The 18,902-nt window shown below is 43.6% G+C and overlaps 1 long non-coding RNA gene across 1 annotated transcript; it reads left to right on the top strand.

Annotated features, from left to right (window-relative positions):
• Positions 1-3,861: 3,861 nt before the first annotated feature.
• On the top strand, positions 3,862-12,098 carry LOC126949195 (uncharacterized). The gene is made up of 2 exons (XR_007723616.1): positions 3,862-3,960; positions 4,079-12,098. It is a non-coding gene; the product is annotated as an uncharacterized LOC126949195 (long non-coding RNA).
• The last annotated feature ends 6,804 nt before the right edge of the window (positions 12,099-18,902 follow it).

The raw sequence follows: 18,902 nt of genomic DNA, 5'->3' as shown, positions 1-18,902 counted from the left end.
GGCGGCGGCGAGATCTCGGGTGGGGTCCGCGGAGCCGGTTCCCGTGCAGAAGTGGGGTGAGGGTCTTCCTCCAGAAGGCGGGCTCTCTGGGAGCAGGGGCTTTGCTTTGTCACTACTGTTCCCCAGGGCCAGACTAACACACAGTAGGTGCTCCATAAGTGTTTGTTGAACGAATGGATGGAGGGATGGAGGGATGGATGGATGGATGGATGGATGGATGGATGGATGGATGGGCAGGAAATTATAGACGGGGGCAAACTGCCAAAGGCTACAGTTTAGTTGGCAGCATTTTGAGAATGCATCCCACTGAATTTAGAATAAAAGCCAAACTCTTAGAACCTATGTAGTCGCCCTTACTGACCTCTCAGACCTGATTTCCTTCTTCCTCACTGCAGCCACAGTGACTCTCTTCCTGTTCCAGAGTGTCCCCACCCCAGGGCCTTCCAGTCTACTGTCCCCTCCACCCCGAATGCATTCCGCCTCCATTCAAGTGTCACTCTCCGAAAGCCAAGTTGCTCCCCTGTCCCCCACTCTTCTCTGTCTATGCATTTCTTTTATAGTGCTTAACACAGTCTGAAATAGTCTTGCCCCTGTGTGTGTGTTGTCTGACTCTCCCTCTAGAATGCCAGGATCCTTGCGGGGGAGGGGGCAGGATCTGTTTTGTTTGTGGCTACAGCTCAGCAACTAGAATCATATCTGACAATTGGTTGGCATCAGTCGCAACTTTGGGAATGAGGGAATGAGGACTAGAGGGGGCTGGACGGGCCCAGCCACCTGCCTTCTTCATTGTCATTTCTCTTTATCACTACAGTAATATTTCCTTTCCCCTATGACTTTCCCCTTTGACTTTTGTAAGTCATTCAGCAGCCACTCCAGCTCCACCGACCTGCTCCCATCCCAGAGGGGTCTGGGATGGAGGGAGAGAACCACTGAGGCCCCTCCACATCCCTGCACCCGTCGTACCCATGGGGGCAGAGAACACTTCTCACCCGGCTCTCAGGGAGCCGTGGCCTCTCTAGGGAGGGCTGGCCTGCTGGTGAGACTTCACTCATAATACAAGATAATTATACCAGAGTTGTCATGAGGCAGTGATGATTAATTGCTGTGCGTGGGGCACCGACAAACAGCGAGGTATAGAGAGTGGAGAGAAGGCCACAGCCCAAATGGGCTTCCAGGTGGGAGCTCGACCTGCCTATCTCTGCCATGGAAGGGACTCAGAGGTGTCAGGCCAAGGTTCACCTGCCCAGGCAGGCTTGTGACAAACTCCTTGGCCAGGAGGTCTAAGAATTAGCTTCACTTCCCTCAGAAATGCCCTAATTCCCTCCTGGAAGAGGAGCTGTGTGACAGCTTAGGCCAGGGGGTCAGGACTGCCTCCATCTCCTCCGCACACACATACCCCTACCAGCTGGGTGGCTATATGCAAGTCATTTTTCTACTCTGAGCCTCAGGGTCTTCCTCTGTCCACTTCCCCCCAGGATTACTGGCAGAATTACGTGTGAGCACGCATTTAAAAAGAGTTCTGTTTTGTAAACCCAGGCTTTGTAAATTGGCAGCCCAAGTCTCAGGGGCCTGTGCAGTGACTAATCATTGCCAACATTTCAAAGTGAGAGATTTCACATAAAGAGCGTCATTTCGAGCTTCTCTTGAAAAGTTGTAAGATGAGCTACCCTGGGACTGTATTCCTGAATGGCAATATAATGGTGGAGTCCTGCAGTATTACTGCCTGTGGACTTGTGCACCAGGGTTCCCTCCCAACCGCTTCAGGTCCTCGGGTAAGGGATGTGCCACTCATGGAAATACCAGGTGCTGTGGCTCTGCTGGTTTTGGCTTTCCATCTCTGTAGCCTTCCAATATCTTTCTCCTTCCAGGTACTGTAAACCACTTAGTAATTAATTAGTTAATAAATTCATCTCATCAGCACTTTTAAATAACGTGCTACGCCACACTGTCATGGACCCCAGATATACAGCAGCAAACAAAACAGCCATGGTGCCTTCCCTCAGGGAGCAGTCAGTCCAGTGGAGGAGTCAGATATGACTCACCATACTGATCGAAAACTCTCCACAAATTATGAGAAGAATGCTGAGGGAAGAAAGAACATAGATGGACTGCTGCTGAGTCCAGGCTTACTTGCAGAGATCTATGCTGGCTAGGCCCTGTGCTAGGCAGCGGAGGACGCGGAATAAAATCAAATATGGTCACTGTATGCAGGCAGCTCACTGTATGGTAAAGGAGCAGCCCCATCAACAGGTTCTATGAATTCCAGCCTGTGAGAATTGGAACCACAAGGTGAATTTTGGAGGAGAGGCACTTACACTATCAGGAAGCATAATATATAAAGAGTACCTACAAATCAATAAAAAATAAAATAGAAAAAAATGAGCAAAGCATATGAACAGAAAATTCAATGGAAAGGAAATAGAAATGGCTCTCTTAAATGAAAGAAAACCTACCCTCACTCAGAGAAATGAAAATTTAACCCATGTCAAGATACTTGGGGTGAAGGAAGTGTTCTAAAATTACATTGTGGTGATGGTTATAACTCTATAAATTTACTAAAACTTATTGAAGTGTACATTTAAAACAAATGAACTTTATAGTATGTCAGTTATATCACAATAAGGCTATTTTAAAAATAAAAACACTTTGAGATACCATTTTATACCTGTTGGTATTAGCAAATGTCAAAACACTGGATAATGCATTATGTTCCTAAGGGCATGGGGGAGACAGCCTGGGGCAAGCGTCCACTGATGCACTCTCTGGTTGGGGTGGTCAACAGGACGCTGTCAAACTTACAAATACATTTACCCTTTGAGCTGAGAATTCCACTCATAGGACTTTATCTGATAGATATTATTTACATCTGTAAAATGTATAAGGAAATTCACCAGAGCCTCATAGATTATGGCAAAAGTTTGGAAACAAAAGATGTTTGTCTACAGGTGAAATGTTTTGCCATTGTCAAAAAAAAGAAAAAGAGAAAGAGAAAGAAAGGATGAGAAAAAGGAAAGAGTAGCTCTTTGCATACTGATACGGCATAATCCCAAGATAGAATTAGTGTGAAAATAAAGGTACAGAACACCAATGTGTTGCCACTTGATTAAGAGCTGGGGTAAGGAGAGAAAATATATACATTTGCTTACATATTTACAGAATTTCTCTGGATGGAAAACAAAAGAAGCTGTTAACAATGGTTGACATCTACATATATCCTATACAGGAAAATGAGATTAAAATGCAAAATGAAAACTTTTGACTACAAAGTAAAGGCGGAAAAAAGAAGTTTGCGAGGAAGAAAAGCCGGGGGAAAATTCCAGCCGCTGGCTAAAACATAAAGAAGCAAGAATTCCCTTGCCCTATTACCAGGAATGTAAATTGTTCCAACAATTTTGCAGAATAATTTGGCTGTTTCTGGCAAAGCTGAAGATTGGAATGCCACACGGCCCAGCCATTCCTCTTCCAGGCATATGAGAAGCCCTCACACATGAGCAAAAAAGAGATGTGGCCAAAGACATTCATGAAGCCCTATTTGTTGAAACAAAAAAAAAAGAAATTAAGAAATGCCCAGCCTGGGCAACATAGAGAGACCCTGTCTCTACTAAAAATAAAAATTTTAAAAACTAGCCGGGCATGGTTATACACACCTGTGGTCCCAGCTACTTGGGAGGCTAAGGCAGGAGGATCACTTGAGCTCAGAAGATAGAAGCTTGCAATCAGCTGTGATCGTGTCACTGCACACCAGCCTGGGTGACAGAGAGTAGGACCCTGTCTCAAATAAGGAAGGAAGGAAGGAAGGAAGGAAGGAAGGAAGGAAGGAAGGAAGGAAGGAAGGAAGGAAGGAAGGAAGGAGGGAGGGAGGGAGGGAGGGAGGGAGGGAGGGAAGGAAGGAAGGAAGGAAGGAAGGGAGGGAAAAGAAACAGAAATAAACTTTGGACACAGCAGACGGCCCATCCTGCTGTGTCCACCCCGGAACATTGCTACTAGCTGTCCCTGTACCCAGATACCACATGGCTTCCTCATACTTTAGGCCTGGTCACCTTCCTGGACCACCTCCTGATGGTATCTGGTATCTGAGGGTACCAGATAGCAGATGCTGGGACCTTTTTCAGGTGGACGCCACATGACCCTTCCTTTGCAGGCATCCATGCTGATATTCACAAGGCACACAGTGTTTCAGCTGAAGAAAGAAGTGTCAGGATTTTCATCACAAAAGGGCACTGTCTATCGTTTATGAAAATGAAGCATATGAAGTAAAAGTTTGGAAACAGAGATGGAATTAAATCTTCTGACAGATTTTAAAATAAGATCTAAAAAAGAGCAAGACATGCCGTGTTCTTGGATGTGGAAACTTAATACCAGAAAAACGTCAATTTTCCCATTTTCTCCATATAAATTTAATGTAATTCCAATTTCATTACCAACAGGGTGATTTTTTAAAAAACTAGATAAAATGACCTCAAAGATTATGTGGCAGAATAAATGCCCAAGAATTACCAGGGAAGACTAGAAAAAGACTGCTGTGGGGGTTTTGCCTTCCTGGAAATAAGAACATACTACAAAGTCACTGCAATCAGATCAATATGGCATTGGCAGAGACAATAGAAAGGAATGTAGAATACAAAAATAAATTTCAAGATATATCAGAATGAGATATATGCCAAAGGTAGTATTTTGATTCGGTGGGAGAAGGGCAGATTTTGAAGTAAGTGGTGCCAGCCACAACTGACTATCCATCTGGGATAAAATAAAATTGCACTCCCCTTAGAGATCCAAATCAACTTCAGATGGATTAAAACTTTGAATGTAAAAAATATAAATGACTAACAGTCCTGCAAAAAATCTTGGAGACGACCTGTGCCATCTGGAGAGTGGGAAGAGCACATGCAAAGGCCAGGGGGTGGAGTAGCCCAGCATGTTCTGGAAAAGGTAGGGCTCACCAAGGCTGGGATGATGGCGGAGACCTGGGTGTGTGGGAGCACAGGGGTGGGGGCCCATGGGCCAGGAATGCACAGAGAGGGGCTGGTGCTCTGCCACAGGCCCAAGCCCCCAAAGCCCAGTCATTCCCAGCACCATCTTCATGGGTTTCTGCCCAGGTCTTTCTGCTGCATCTCTTCCTCCCCCAATTCCTTAATCATTTTTTTTAAATCGGTCCGCATCTTTATAAACCAAATTATTTCGAAAAGGCAAATTTATATTACTGCCAAAATCAAGGGTCAGCGAGCTAGTTATGTATTTTCTGAATCACATGGCAATAAATGCATCGACCATGAAGAAGGAAACAGTGTCTGGCATTAGCTACCTTAGTGTGCTGGGCTCAATGTGCATTTTGGAAGTTGCCCTGCCACCTTGTGGGCAGGAGGGACTGGATGGGTAGGGAGTCGGAGTGAGCATGAAGGTGACCAGAAAGTCTATTCCTTAGAAAATGAGGAGGTGGAAGCCAGGGTCCAGGCCTAGGGCCCTGCCTGCCCCCTCCTCAAACACCAGCCTCCCGTCTGTCATTCTAGAACCTGACCACTTCCCACCTCAACAAGCAGCTGGCCTGGTCCTAGCTGCTTGTGTCTCTCGCCTGGACTATTGGAATAGCCTCCTTGCTGGAAGTCCCCAACTTCCCCACTGTCTGTTCAGAGTACAGTGGCCGGCGGGGGCCCGTGAAGATAGAAGTCAGGCCAGGCGCAGGGGCTCACGCCTGTAGTCCCAGCACTTGAAGAGGCCAAGGTGGGTGGATTGCTTGAGCCCGAGAGTTCAAGACCAGCCTAGGCAACATGGCTAAACCCCATCTCTACAGAAGATAGATAACTCTAAAGTTAGCTAGGCGTGGTGGCGCATGCCTGTAGTCCCAGCTACTTGGGAGACTGAGGCGGGAAGATCACCTGAACCCAGAAGGTCACGGCTTCAGTGAGGCGTGATTGCGTCACTGCACTCCATCCTGGGCAACAGAGTGAGACCCTGTCTCAAAAAAAACAAAAACAAAAACAAAAAAAGATGTAAGTCAAACCTGTCCCATCTGCACCATACCCTCCCACAGCACCCGGGTCCCTCTTGGCCTCTTTGGTCTCATTCCCTTTGCTTGCTCCACTCCAACCCCACTGGCTTCCTTCTTGTTTCTCAAACAGCTGGCACGTGTCCACCCCGGAACATTGCTACTAGCTGTCCCTGTACCCAGATACCACATGGCTTCCTCATACTTTAGGCCTGGTCACCTTCCTGGACCACCTCCTGATGAACTGTGGATGACAGCTGGGGCGCAGGTGGGTTCTGGAAGCCCTGCAGACTGGGGTCAGGGTGAAGACTACCCAGGGCCAGCAGGCAAGCCTGAGAGGCCAGTCTCCAGGCTTTGCAGCTCCCGGCAAGAGGTCCCAGAAGTCTTGCCCTTCCAGAGATGAATGCTTGAGGCTTGGAACATGGGGCCATCCGGAGCCAAGGCCTGGGATGTTAGAGGAGAGGATCTCGGGACTCTATACAAGGACCACAGGTCAGCCCTGTGCCTGTCCAGGCCACCTGCATGGGACATGGCAGGGGCCCAGAACTGGGCACCCAGCGGGTCACTGCAGCAGCATCTGTGTGTCCATCCAGATAGCCGCACCTAGATTTTCCCTCGAGGGACCACCCCCTCCCACTCTCAGTTCAAGGTGGTCCATGTGGAGTACCCACCTCTGGCCCAGTCAATCAGAGCCATCCTGGCTGATTGATTCTGGGCACATGACTCAGGAGGATCCATGGAGAGTCCAACCTGGAAACTTGGCAAGAATTCTCGGGGACTGCCCTCCTGCTGGGGTCATGGGCTGATCATGTGGCACTGGGAGCTGCGGGTGGCCATCTTTACTGCCACCTAGGAGAGCCTGCCCGAGAGTGAGGCCAGCACAGAGCAGCAGAGATAGAGACAGACTGGCTCCCAAGCGTCTCAGCCCCAGAAGCCAGCTAGAGCCCTGGCCTTTTCAGTGACATGAGCCAACGAAAACTCCCAATTCTCTCCCTCCAGTCGGTCTGCCTCTTACAACTGAAAGAGTACTGGCGGTCATAGGCATGACCGATTAAAGATGCCCACCAGGTCTTTGCTACACCCTCATATACTTGGGGCCTTGAATGTGGGTGTGCTCTGAGATGACTCGACCAGGATATTACGGTAGCAGTGACACTGAAGTTTCCAGCCCAGGCCTGAAGAGATTAACGCCCACTTCTTGCTTCTTGAAAGTCTCTCCTTGGGAGTCCTGGGCTGCTATGTTAAAAATCCAACTGCCCTGAGGCCACCATGATGTGAGGAGGCCGGAGCCAGGTGGGGAGGCCACGGTGGCGAAAGAGCTGCCCGACCAGTTTCCATTGCCCCAGCCCCCAGCTCTCTGAGTCATCCCCACTGAGGACACAGATATCACAGACCAGATACAAGCTATCCCTGCACGGCCTGTCCAGATTCTTTACCCAGTTTGTGAGATTTGTTTTTGGGGTCATTTTTAAAGCAGCAATAGATAGATGGAACAACAGTAATGAGCAAAGGGCCACATATACCTATTGGATTGGGAAGCAAGACAGAGATGGGGCTGCCAACGTGCGCAGGATCAACTCACCTCCTTGGGAATTCTTACACACACCCATATGAGTGCAGGATGCATGAATAGGATAGTGGAGCCAAAAAAGTCTTGATAGCAGATAGCCTTGAATTTGAGTCCCTGCTCTGCTGTAAGACCAGCTCTGAGTCCCAGGGCTATGTTATTTCCCCTCCTCGAGCCTCAGTTTCTTCACCTGTCAAATAAAAACATTAGTACTATGTTGCTGGGATGAGATTCAACTGTACATAACAAGGAGATATAATTTTTTTCTTCTGTCATGTGAAAATTCATAGGTAGGCAATCCAGGGCTACTATATCACTCCCTGGCGTCAGACACCAAAGTTGGCTTTCATTGCCCCATGTTCCAAGATGGCTGTCACAGTCTCACCATTGTATCTACATTCCAGGGAGCAGGAAGGAAGAAGTGAATAAAAGAACAAAAGGTGCACATCAGTTGTCTCTTAAGGAAGTCCCCTGAAAGCTGACACATCCACTTGTATCCCATTGGCTAGAGCACAGTCACATGACCATATCTAGCTGCAAAGGAAGCTGGGCAATGTAGTCTTGCTCTGGGAAAACATGTGCTCAGCTAAAATTCTATGGAGGAAGAATAGCTTTTGGAAGATACCTGACAGTCTCTGCAACAAGTATCTATGTCAAGAGTTTATGTAATGACTGACACGAGATTGAAGAGCTTTTGTTTTGAACCCCTGCTGCATGCCAGTTCCCACAAAACTAACTACAAAAGACATAATCAGGTCTTTTGTAAAGGACATGGCAGAGGGGCTGACACAGAGTAGGCACCCAATACACAAGGCATCCTTCTTTGCTCTTCTAGCTGTACACCTTGCTGCCCTCCTCAATGGTGTTTCTCTGCCCCAACCCTCCAAGGATGAGTTCCCTCCCCAGGAGGACACCCTGTTTCATTTTCTTCACATCATTTACCATAACTATTTGTTTCTTAATTTGTTCATCATCCATCTCTCTACACTCTAATATACACACCACAAAGAGAGGGAGGGTATCTCTAGGATCCCACCAGGGAAATAGAAGTCACTTAAAAAGTGTAAAGCTTAATTTAAAAGTTAAAATTCAGGGATGTGATTGTGCAGGTGATGAAATTGCTAAGAACAGGGGACAGTGAGGCAGCACAGAAATTAGGAGCAAGAAGCTATTACCTCCCCAGGGCTGGAGGGGCAATGGGAGGAGATGGTATTACCAGAGCCCAGGGCCTGGGTGATGCAGGGAGGCTCAGCAGGCCTGTCCGGTGGGAGCTGTAGCTGTAGGAAAGACAGCCACACCAGAGATGCCATCTGAGATGAAGAGGAAGGGGGAGAATATCCTGGCTCCTCCCTTGTTCACTCCAGGGCCTCTCATTGGCTGAATCCAGCAGGAATTCAGCTGGCCTCACACCTTGGGGCTAAGCTCCCCTCCCTGATGGGTAACAGAGCCAAGGGATGGGGTAACAAGAGCTGAGGGCAAACTAGCTTGGGACTGGCACGGGTGACTTCATCTGTCTTGTTATCCTCTGCATCTGGAGCTTCAAAAGCACAGCCTGGCACACAGTAGGACCTCAATAAACAGTGGATGAATAGACTGGGGTTCTCAACTCACCTTAGCACCTGCAGAAGCTGTTTAGAGTCCACGAAACAACTCTTGTGCCTATGAGGGCTCCTAGGTGCTAGGCCAACAAAGGGAGGTACGTTATGGCCACAGCATTCTGCTTGACCGGGATCTGAGAGAGCCTCCCAATTGGAGGATTTAGCCCAAGTTGCTTCATTCCCTGTCCAGTGGAGCCTGGCCTCTCTCTCGGCCTCCATCAACACCCAGAATCCTCCATGATGAGCTCCTATCCTGCCAGGGCAGAGAGTGGGCATGTCCTCACCGGGGAGAGAAAAGACAGAGACAGAGAGACAGGAAGACAGAAACAGCCATGCAGCCAGGGCTGGGACTCTGCCTGCCATTGCCCTCTGTGCACTCTTAACTGTGGCAAAACCTGTGCAAAGTATATGGATGCTACCAACCACTGGCAAAGGAATAGGAAGCATATTCCTGTGGTCTGACAAATGCATGGGTATGGCTTCATCCACATCCTGCGGGAAGAAATTCAATTAATTGACAGGTCCAAATGTGAGTGGACAGGTGGGGCAACAGGAGCTCTGCATGCCACTGGTGGGAGTGTTTTTTGGAAAGTGCACTTTGTGAGAGAATTTGGCAACACTAATGAGGAGATGTGCACAGGTCAGTTTAGCAGTTCCCTGAACAGGTAAAGTCTCACCAGCATCCATTGATATAAACACAACCACAGTAACAATGCCTGGGAGTCACTCAGGTCCATTCACAGGAGAAAGGATAAATGAACCATATCATGCCCACACAATAGAATACTCGACAGCAATGAAGATGAACAACAGTGTCACACATCAACGCAGATGCACCTCCCAACCATACTGTGAGGGAAAAAAGCAAGTCACCAAAGAACAGTGTGTATGAGGCCAAATAGCTCTTCTGGATTTCACTCCTAAGGATGTCAAGGACCCACTAGAGTTTCCAAGCCATGTTCAAATGTCACCTCCTTGACTAAAGGGACATGAACACTAAGTACAATGTGGGGTCCTGAACTGGATCCTAGAGCAGGACAGAAATAGCTATAAAAGACATTCTTGGGACAATTGATGACTTTTAGATATGGATTGTGGGGTTCAATCACAGTATCATATCAATGCAAATTGTCCTTGCTCAGATAAGCATATGTGTTTATGTAAGAGAATGTCCTTGTTTTTAGGGGACAAACACTGAAATATACAGTAGTAGAGAGGCGTCTCCACCATACTTTCAGATGGTTCAGGAGAAATATGCATGTGTCTCTGTATATATTAATATAGGAGGATGGTACAGCCTTGGGACAAGTTGTAAGCAATTGGTGAATCTAGGTAAAGGGTATATGAGAAATTGCATCAAAATTAAAAGTTATGAAAATGGGGGAGAAAACCCAGTTCTTCTATAAAAACAGCCTCCAACCTCTCCCTCCAGCACAACCTGTCCCCACACGTGGGGCACCCAGCATCCATGCTCTGGTTCTTGTCTCTCTGGGTCTTAGTCCCACTTAGCACCCACACCCAAAGGTCATATATTTTCACAGATGTGTACCCTCAAGGCTAAACACACACTTGAGCCATTCATGTGACTATACATGTTTATGGAAAAAGAAAATTCTTGGGCACACAAAACTGAACGCTCCATGGTGGACTGCCTCAGGCAGCTTTAATCAGGGTGCTGACAATGTCCAGACGAGCACACAGGCTTCTCTCCCTGCCACGGAGGTGACATTCTCCAACAGATTCTGCCCTCGTGGCTGCAAGGTGGTGGCAGCAGCTCCAGCCCCTGCTTGACCCTTTTGTGGCCAAGTCCAGTGGGAAGAATGTGAGGTCTTCTTCCAGAAGCTTCTGCAGATTCTCATTAGCTTCAGCTGGGTCATGTGTCGTCCCTGACCTGGCCTCTGGGGCCAGGAAGGCACCATGGTCAGACTGGCCAGGACTGAGCCCCAAGCCTCAAGTCCAACCTCTTCACAAAGCACAACTGGCTAGGGCAGAGCGGTGCCCCCAGTGGAAAATCGAGATGCAGTTTCAGAAGGATGGAAATGGATGCTGGGTGGCAAAACTGCAGAAACCCACCCCAGCCTATGCCCTTGCCCATCCAATATCCATGCACATGCTTCTTCCTGAGCTCCCTTTGGGGGAGGTGCGCTAGGCAGCACAGATGTGTGCACAGCTCCCACAGATGCCACCCTCATCCTTGGAAACTGTCAGTACCCATGAATTTGTTACCTCACATAGCAAAAGAGACTTTGCAGATGTAATTAAGGCCGCTCATCAGTTGACCTTAAAATAGGGAGAGTGTCTTGGATCATCCACGTGGGCTCAGTGGATCACACAGGCCCTTAAAAGCAGAGAACTTTCCATGGCTGGTGGCAGAGGATGGGAGACCCCTAGCCTGCAGCACATCCAAAGCCCTGCTAGAAAAATACTGAGAAACATTAGACATTGAGCTACCACAGGACCCAGGATTACAACTCCTGGGTATCTACCCAAGGCAAATTAAACATGTGTCACCAGAAAAAATTGCACACAATGTTCATAGCAGCATTATTTATAATAACTGAGAAGTGAGAATAGCCCAAATGCCCATCAGCTGATGATTAGATAAACAAAATATGGCATATCTATAAAATGGAATATTATATGGCCCTAAAAAGGAATGAAAAAGTCAGACACAAAAGGCTTTGTGTGATTCCATTTCCAGACAGAAAGGAAATTAGTAGTTGCTACAGGCTGCGGGGAGGGAGGAATGGGAAGTGTCTGCTAATAGGAACACTGTTTATTTGGAGACAATGAAAATGTTCTAAACTTAGATGTGATGATGGATGTACAACTATGTGAATATACCAAAAAGCATTGAATGGCATTGAATTGTTCACCTTAAATGGGTGAATTTTATAGTATGTGAATTATATAAAGATGTAAAAGATTTGTTTAACATCAATAAAGATGTTTTTTTAAAAATGCCATATTGAGTTTCTTGGGCAGCCAGTTCAACTGCCCAGCCCTGCCCTCTGGGAGGGGAAGGAGTGCCCCCTGCCTACCATTCTTCACTCCCACATCTGAGGTGAGCATTGGGGATCTCAGTTCTCTAGTGGCCAATTCCTAATGGTGCAGATTCCAGACCGCAGAGATTACTTGGGCTTGGAAATAATGTCACACAGGCTTTTTGAAAACAATTTTTTGTCTTTGTTTTTTGTTTTCTGACCAGACTTGAAGTTTTGGGGCAGTGCAGCTCCATCAAAAAAAATTTTGACCTCAAGTGATCTGCCCACTTCCACCTTCCAGAGTGCTGGGATTATAAGCATGAGCCACCACACCCAGCCTCCATCAAAAATTTATTAGGCATTTCCCTGTCTTTATTTTTAAATATATACACATTGTAGGCTGGACGTGTTCACACCACACCTGTAATCCTAGCACTTTGGAAGGCTGAAGAGAGAGACTTGCTTGAGCCTAGGAGTTCAAGACCAGCCTGGGCAACAGCAAGATCTCATCTCTACTAAAAATAAAAATTAAAAAAAATTAGCCAGGCTAGGTGGTACATGCCTATAGTCCTAGCTACTCAGGAGGCTGAGGCAGGAGGATTGCTTGAGCCCAGGAGTTCAAGATTGCAATGAGCTATGAGTACACCACTGCACTCCAGTCTGGGCAACAGAGCCAAACACTGTCTCAAAAAATATATATGTGTGTGTGTATATATATATATATATATGTAGATGTGTGTATATACATGTGTATATTTCAGGCACACGAAAGATTAGATCGAATAATATAAAAAACACCTATATACCCAACACCTAGCTTACATATTAAGTATTAAAATGTCAACAATACAGTTGAAGCAGGAATACAATTGAAATTGAAATTGTAGTTAAAATACAACTATAGTTGTAATTGAAATTTACTACATACTAGATAGAATGTACAACTTTCTTATGACTTTGGGGTGGGAGATGATTTTCAGAGCATTGCACAGAAAGCAGAAGCTGTAAAAAATGAATGCTTTGTTGGATTCTTTGGACTATGTAAAAATTTCGACTTCTGCCTAGTGAAGATACCATAAACAAACTTAAAAGATAAATAGATTGAGAGATTATTTGCAATATATACAGGGACTCAATATCTACAATATGCAAAGTGTTCCAAAACAACAATAAGAAAAAGACAAAAAACCAATAGGAAAATAGGCAATTCACAGAGGAAGAAATATAGTGGTCAATTAAGATATGAAAAGTATACCCTTATTCATAATCAAATAAATGAAAACTTAAAACAATGATGAGATACCATTTTTCAGTTAGCAGACTGGCAAAAAAAAAAAATTCACGCAAATAACAAGAGCAATAATATTCATCCAATGGCAAGCCTGCAGGAAAGTAAGCATTCTTCTACACTATTGGCAGGAATATAAATTGAAGCAACTTTTTGGGGGAGCAATTGCCTAGAATCTATCTTAATATAAATTGTACAATCACAGCCTTAGTAATATACAGTTCAGAAATACTAGCACATAAGAAAATAAATGTACAGACATCACTTGTTATAGCAAAAGCATCAGGAACATCTTTAAGTCCATAAATATGGACTGATTAAATAGATTTTGATATAACCATAAGGTGGCTTTTCATCCACCTTTTTAAATAATTGATTCATTTATGTGCTGATAGGGAATATTTTCCACAATTTCTTTTCAAGTCGCTCCACAGCTATGTCTGTAGGGGGACAGTGGGTGTATATATGGGAACTCTCTGGACCTTCTTCCCAATTTTGCAGAGAACCTAAAACCACTCTTAAAAAAATTAAGTCTTTAAAATCAAATTTTAGAATAATAGACATATTATGGCCCCATTCATATTTTAAAACCATATATGATTATATATATATATACACACACACACACACATATGTCCATTTTTAAGGGTTACCTGTTTGTCTAAAAGTGGCATTGTTTGAATTGTAATAACAAACATTATAATTATTTTATAATCTAAAAAACACCTTAAAAATCTAATAAAGAATGTATTATAAGGTTGGGCGCAGTGGCTCCCCCCTGTAATCCCAGCAGTTTGGGAGGCCGAGGCAGGCAGATCACTTGAGGTCAGGAGTCCAAGACAAGCCTGGCCAACATGGCAAAATCTCATCTCTACTAAAAATACAAAAATTAGCCAGATGTGGTGGTGCACGCCTATAATCCCAGCTACTCGGTAGGCTGAGGCAAAAGAATTCCTTGAACCCAGGAGGCGGAGGTTGTAGTAAGCTGAGATAGTGCCATTACACTCCAGCCTGGGCAACAGAGAGAGACTTTGTCTAAAAACAACAACAGAAAAAGAATGTATTATAAATATGTGAGCCAGGCGCGGTGGTTCACGCCTGTAATCCCAGCACTTTGGGAGGCCCAGGCGGGTGGATAATGAGCTCAGGAGTTCAAGACCAGCCTGTCCAAGATGGTGAAACCCCGTCTCTACTAAAAATACAAAAAAATTAGCCGGGCACAGTGGCAGACGCCTGTAATCCCAATTACTCAGGAGGCTGAGGCAGGAGAATCACTTGAACACGATGGGGTGGAGGTTGCAGTGAGCCAAGATCGTGCCACTGATTTCCAGCCTGGGTGACAGAGTGAGACTCCATCTCGAAATAAAAAAAATAATTAATAAATAAATATGTGATTAAAATAATAAAAATGAAGTCTATTTTATAATTATTTTATAGATTGTGCCTTTTGTGTCTTATTTTTAAAATCTTTGCTTAACCCAATGTCACTAAGATTTTTTTCCTATGTTTTCTCCTAGACTTTGAGAGTTTTAGCACTTGTGTTTAGATATATAAGCTTTTTTGGTTAATTTTTTTAGAATGTTGCAAGGTAAAGGTTAGATTTTTTTTTTTACCATAATGATATTTAATTGTTTGAGCACCATATACCTAAATAGCAATATTTTCCCCATTGCTTGTACCTTGGTACCTTGGTACCTTTGTAAAAACTCAGTAGTACCTTGGTACCTTTGTAAAAAATCAGTTGGCCATATAAATGTGAGCCTATTTTTGGTTTCTTCTTCATTGATCAGGAGTTTGAGACCAGCCTGATTTAAGGTTTATCCTTACACCAATACCACATCTCAATTACTATAGCTTTCTAGAAAGGTTTGAAAGCAGATTGTGTAATCCTTCTGAGCTTCATCTTTTTCCAAGATTGTTTTGGCTCTTCTAGGTCCTTTGCCATTCAATATAAATTTTTAAATTAAGCTGTCCATTTCTCTTCTTAATAAAGATGTAAGATTTTGATTGGGATTGCTTTGAATGTATAGATCAATTTGAGGATAATTGTCACTTTAACAATACTGAGGCTTCCAGTTCATGCATGTGGGTATATCTCTCCATTTAGTTAGATCTCAAATTTCTCTTTGTAAGTTTTCATAGTTTTGAGTGTACAGATCTTGCACATCTTTTGCTCAATTTATTCCTAAGTGTTTTATCTTTAGTGATATTGTAAACTGAGTTATTCTTTAAATTCCACTTTCCAATTGCTCATTGATAGTATATAGAAATATGATGGATTTCTAGATTTCTATATATTGGTTTTTTAATCCTAAAAACTTGGTATATTCACTTAATAGTTCTAGTTTTCCCTAGCCCCCATTCCTTAGAGTTTTCTGTGCATGCAATCATGCTGTCTAAAAATAAAGACAATTTTACATCTTTCTTTTCTATATTTATGCCATTTATTTCTTTTTCTTGCCTTATTGCATTGGCTAGGACCTTCAGTATAAATGTTCCCTAGAAGCTGTGAGAGCAGATGTCTGCACCTTGTTCCTAATCTTAGCATTGAGCCTTTCATCATTGAGGATGATGTTAGCTGTAGGTTCTTCATGGACATCCTTCATTACACTGAGGACACTCTCTTCTGTTCCTCTTTTGCTGAGAATTCTTACTGGGAATCAGTGTTAAATCTAGTTAAATGCTTTATCTGCATCTTTCAAAATAATCGTATGGTTTCCCCATCTTATTCTATTAATGGAATGAATTTCTTTGATTTTGGGATATTGAATCAACTTTCCCTCCCTAGAATAAGTTCTACCTGGTAATGATATTATCCTTTTCACATATTGCTGTATTCAATTTGTTAATGTTTTGTTGAAGACTTTTTCATCTATGTTCATGAGGGATTTAGGTTCCTAGTTTTCTTTTCTTGTGATGCTCTTGTCTGTTTTTGCTATCAGGATAATACTTACCTCATAAAGTTGGTTGAAAGGTATTTCTTCCTCTTCCATTTCCTGAAATAGTTCATGTAGGATGGTGATGATGATGATGATGATTATTATTATTATTATTACTATGAGACAGTGTTCCACTCTGTCACCCAGGTTGGAGTACAGCGTCATGAACACGGCTCACTGCAGCCCGGGTGCAAGCAATTTCCCTGCCCCAGCCTCCCAAGTAGCTGGGACTGCAGGTGCACACCACCAAGTCTGGCTAATTTTTGTATTTTTTTTAGAGATGGGATTTCAACATGTGGCCCAGGCTGGTCTCAAGCTCCTAGGCTCAAGTGATCCTCCCAACTTCAGCCTCCCAGAGTGCTGGGATTACAGGTGTGAGCCACCGCACTTGGCCAGGATTTATATTATTTTTTCCTGAATGTTTTCTTGTGGAAACGTTTTAAATGACAAAATCAGTTTCTTTAATTGATATAGAACTATTCAAAAGTTCTGTTACTTCTGGACCAGTTTTGGCAATTCATGTCTTTCAAGGCAATTGTCCATTTTATCTACGTAGTCAAATTTATTGGCACAAATTTGTTCACAATTTCTTATAATCCTTTAAATGCCTGCAGGATCTCTAATGATGTCTCCTCTTTCATTCTTGATATTGGTAATTTGTATCTTTTTTTCTTGAGCAATCAAGTTATAGGCTTACCAATTTTACTGTTCATTTTGAAGAACCAGATTTTGGATTCCCTGATTTCGTCTATGATTTCTCTATTGTCTATTTCATAGATTTCTGTTAATTTTACATCTTTTTTTCAACTTATTTTGTTCTTTTTTTCTGAATTCTTAATGTTGGAATTCAGACCAAGCCTCAAACTTGGAAAAAAATACTTGAAAAAAATAGATATCTGGTAAGGGCTTATATCCAGAATTTAGTTTTTCTAAAACTGAATCTCCTACAATTCAATAACAGGACATGCTATCTGATTTTTTCTTTAGTGGACAGATTATTTGAACAGCCACTTCATAAAAGAAGATGTATGAATGACCAGTAAGAACATGACAAGATACTTGGCGGGGCATGGTGGCTCACACCTATAATCCCAGCACTTTGGGAGGCCGAGGTGGGTGGATCACCTGAAGTCAGGAGATCAAGACCATCCTGGCTAACATGGTGAAACCCCATCTCTACTAAAAATACAAAAAAAAAAAAAATTAGCCAGGCGTGGTGGTGGGCGTCTGTAGTCCCAGCTACTCAGGAGGCTGAGGCAGGAGAATGGTGTGAACCCCGGAGGCAGAGCTTGTAGTGAGCAGAGATCGCACCACTGTAGTCTAGCCTGGGTGACTGAGCGAGACTGTCTCAAAAAAAAAAAAAAAAAAAAAAGAAGAACATGACAAGATACTCAACATCACTTGTCTTTAAGGAAATGCAAATTAAAGGCACTAGATACTAACAAAAAAAATGGCTAAAGTTAAAAAGACTGACAACAACAAGTGTTGAAGACAACATGGAGCAACTGTAACTTTCATATACTGTGGGAATGCAAACTGGTATAGCTACTTTGGAAAACAGTATGGCAGTGTTTTATAATATTAACCATAGTATATCATGTTACTCAGCAAATCCACTCCTAACTGTAGATACATAAGGAGAATGAAAACATATCTATGCAAAGACTTGTATACAAGTGTTTATGGCAGCATTATTCAAAGTAGCCCCAAACAGGAAGTAGCCCATATGGCCCCCAGCTGGGGGAATGAATAAACAAATTTGTGGTATATCCATAGTATGAATTCTTATTCAGCAATAAAAAGGAATGAAATATTAAATCACACAATGACAAGAATCAATTTCAAAAACCTGCTAAGGAAAAGAAGTCAAACACAAAAGATCATATATTGTATGATTCTTTTTAATGAAATTCTAGAAAATGTAAAAGTATAGCAATCATCAAAATTCATCCAACACTATAATTTTATCATATGTAAATTATATCTCAATAAAGTTATTTTTAAAAAATAAATATTTTTAAAACCCAATAAAGGAGTTTTTATTTTTCTTTTTAAAATATATTTTTTCAATCTTTTCAGTTCACCTTACAGTGCAGTATGCTTTCCCAGTTTTTGCTGGGAGAAAAGTTGGTTGACTGGAGAATCTCAATGCATGTTCTTGTCCTCCCACTGCTGCAAGCTCATGTTGAGCTACTAGCAGTAATTGCAGCAGGCAGAATAATGGTTGCCCCACAGATGCTCATGTCGTATCACCAGAACCTGTGACTATGTCACCTCACATGGCAAAGGGACTTTGCAGATGTGATCAAGTTAAGGATCTTGATATGGGGAGATGATCGTGAGTTACCCAGATGGGCACCATGCAATCACAAGCGTTCCCATAAGAAGGAGGCACAAGTGGGGTCAGAGGAGAAAGCCATGTGAGGCTGGAAGCAGAGACTGGAGAGAAGATAGAGGAAGAGGGCATGAGCCAGGCAGACAGGCAGCTACTAGAAGCTGAAAAAGGCAAGGAGTCAATCTTCCTTTCAGAGCCTGCAGAAGGA

This window comes from Macaca thibetana, chromosome 2, assembly GCF_024542745.1.
Source record: "Macaca thibetana thibetana isolate TM-01 chromosome 2, ASM2454274v1, whole genome shotgun sequence".
In the NCBI taxonomy this organism is placed as follows: Eukaryota; Metazoa; Chordata; class Mammalia; order Primates; family Cercopithecidae; genus Macaca; species Macaca thibetana.
This window is presented reverse-complemented; position numbering and strand designations above follow the sequence as displayed.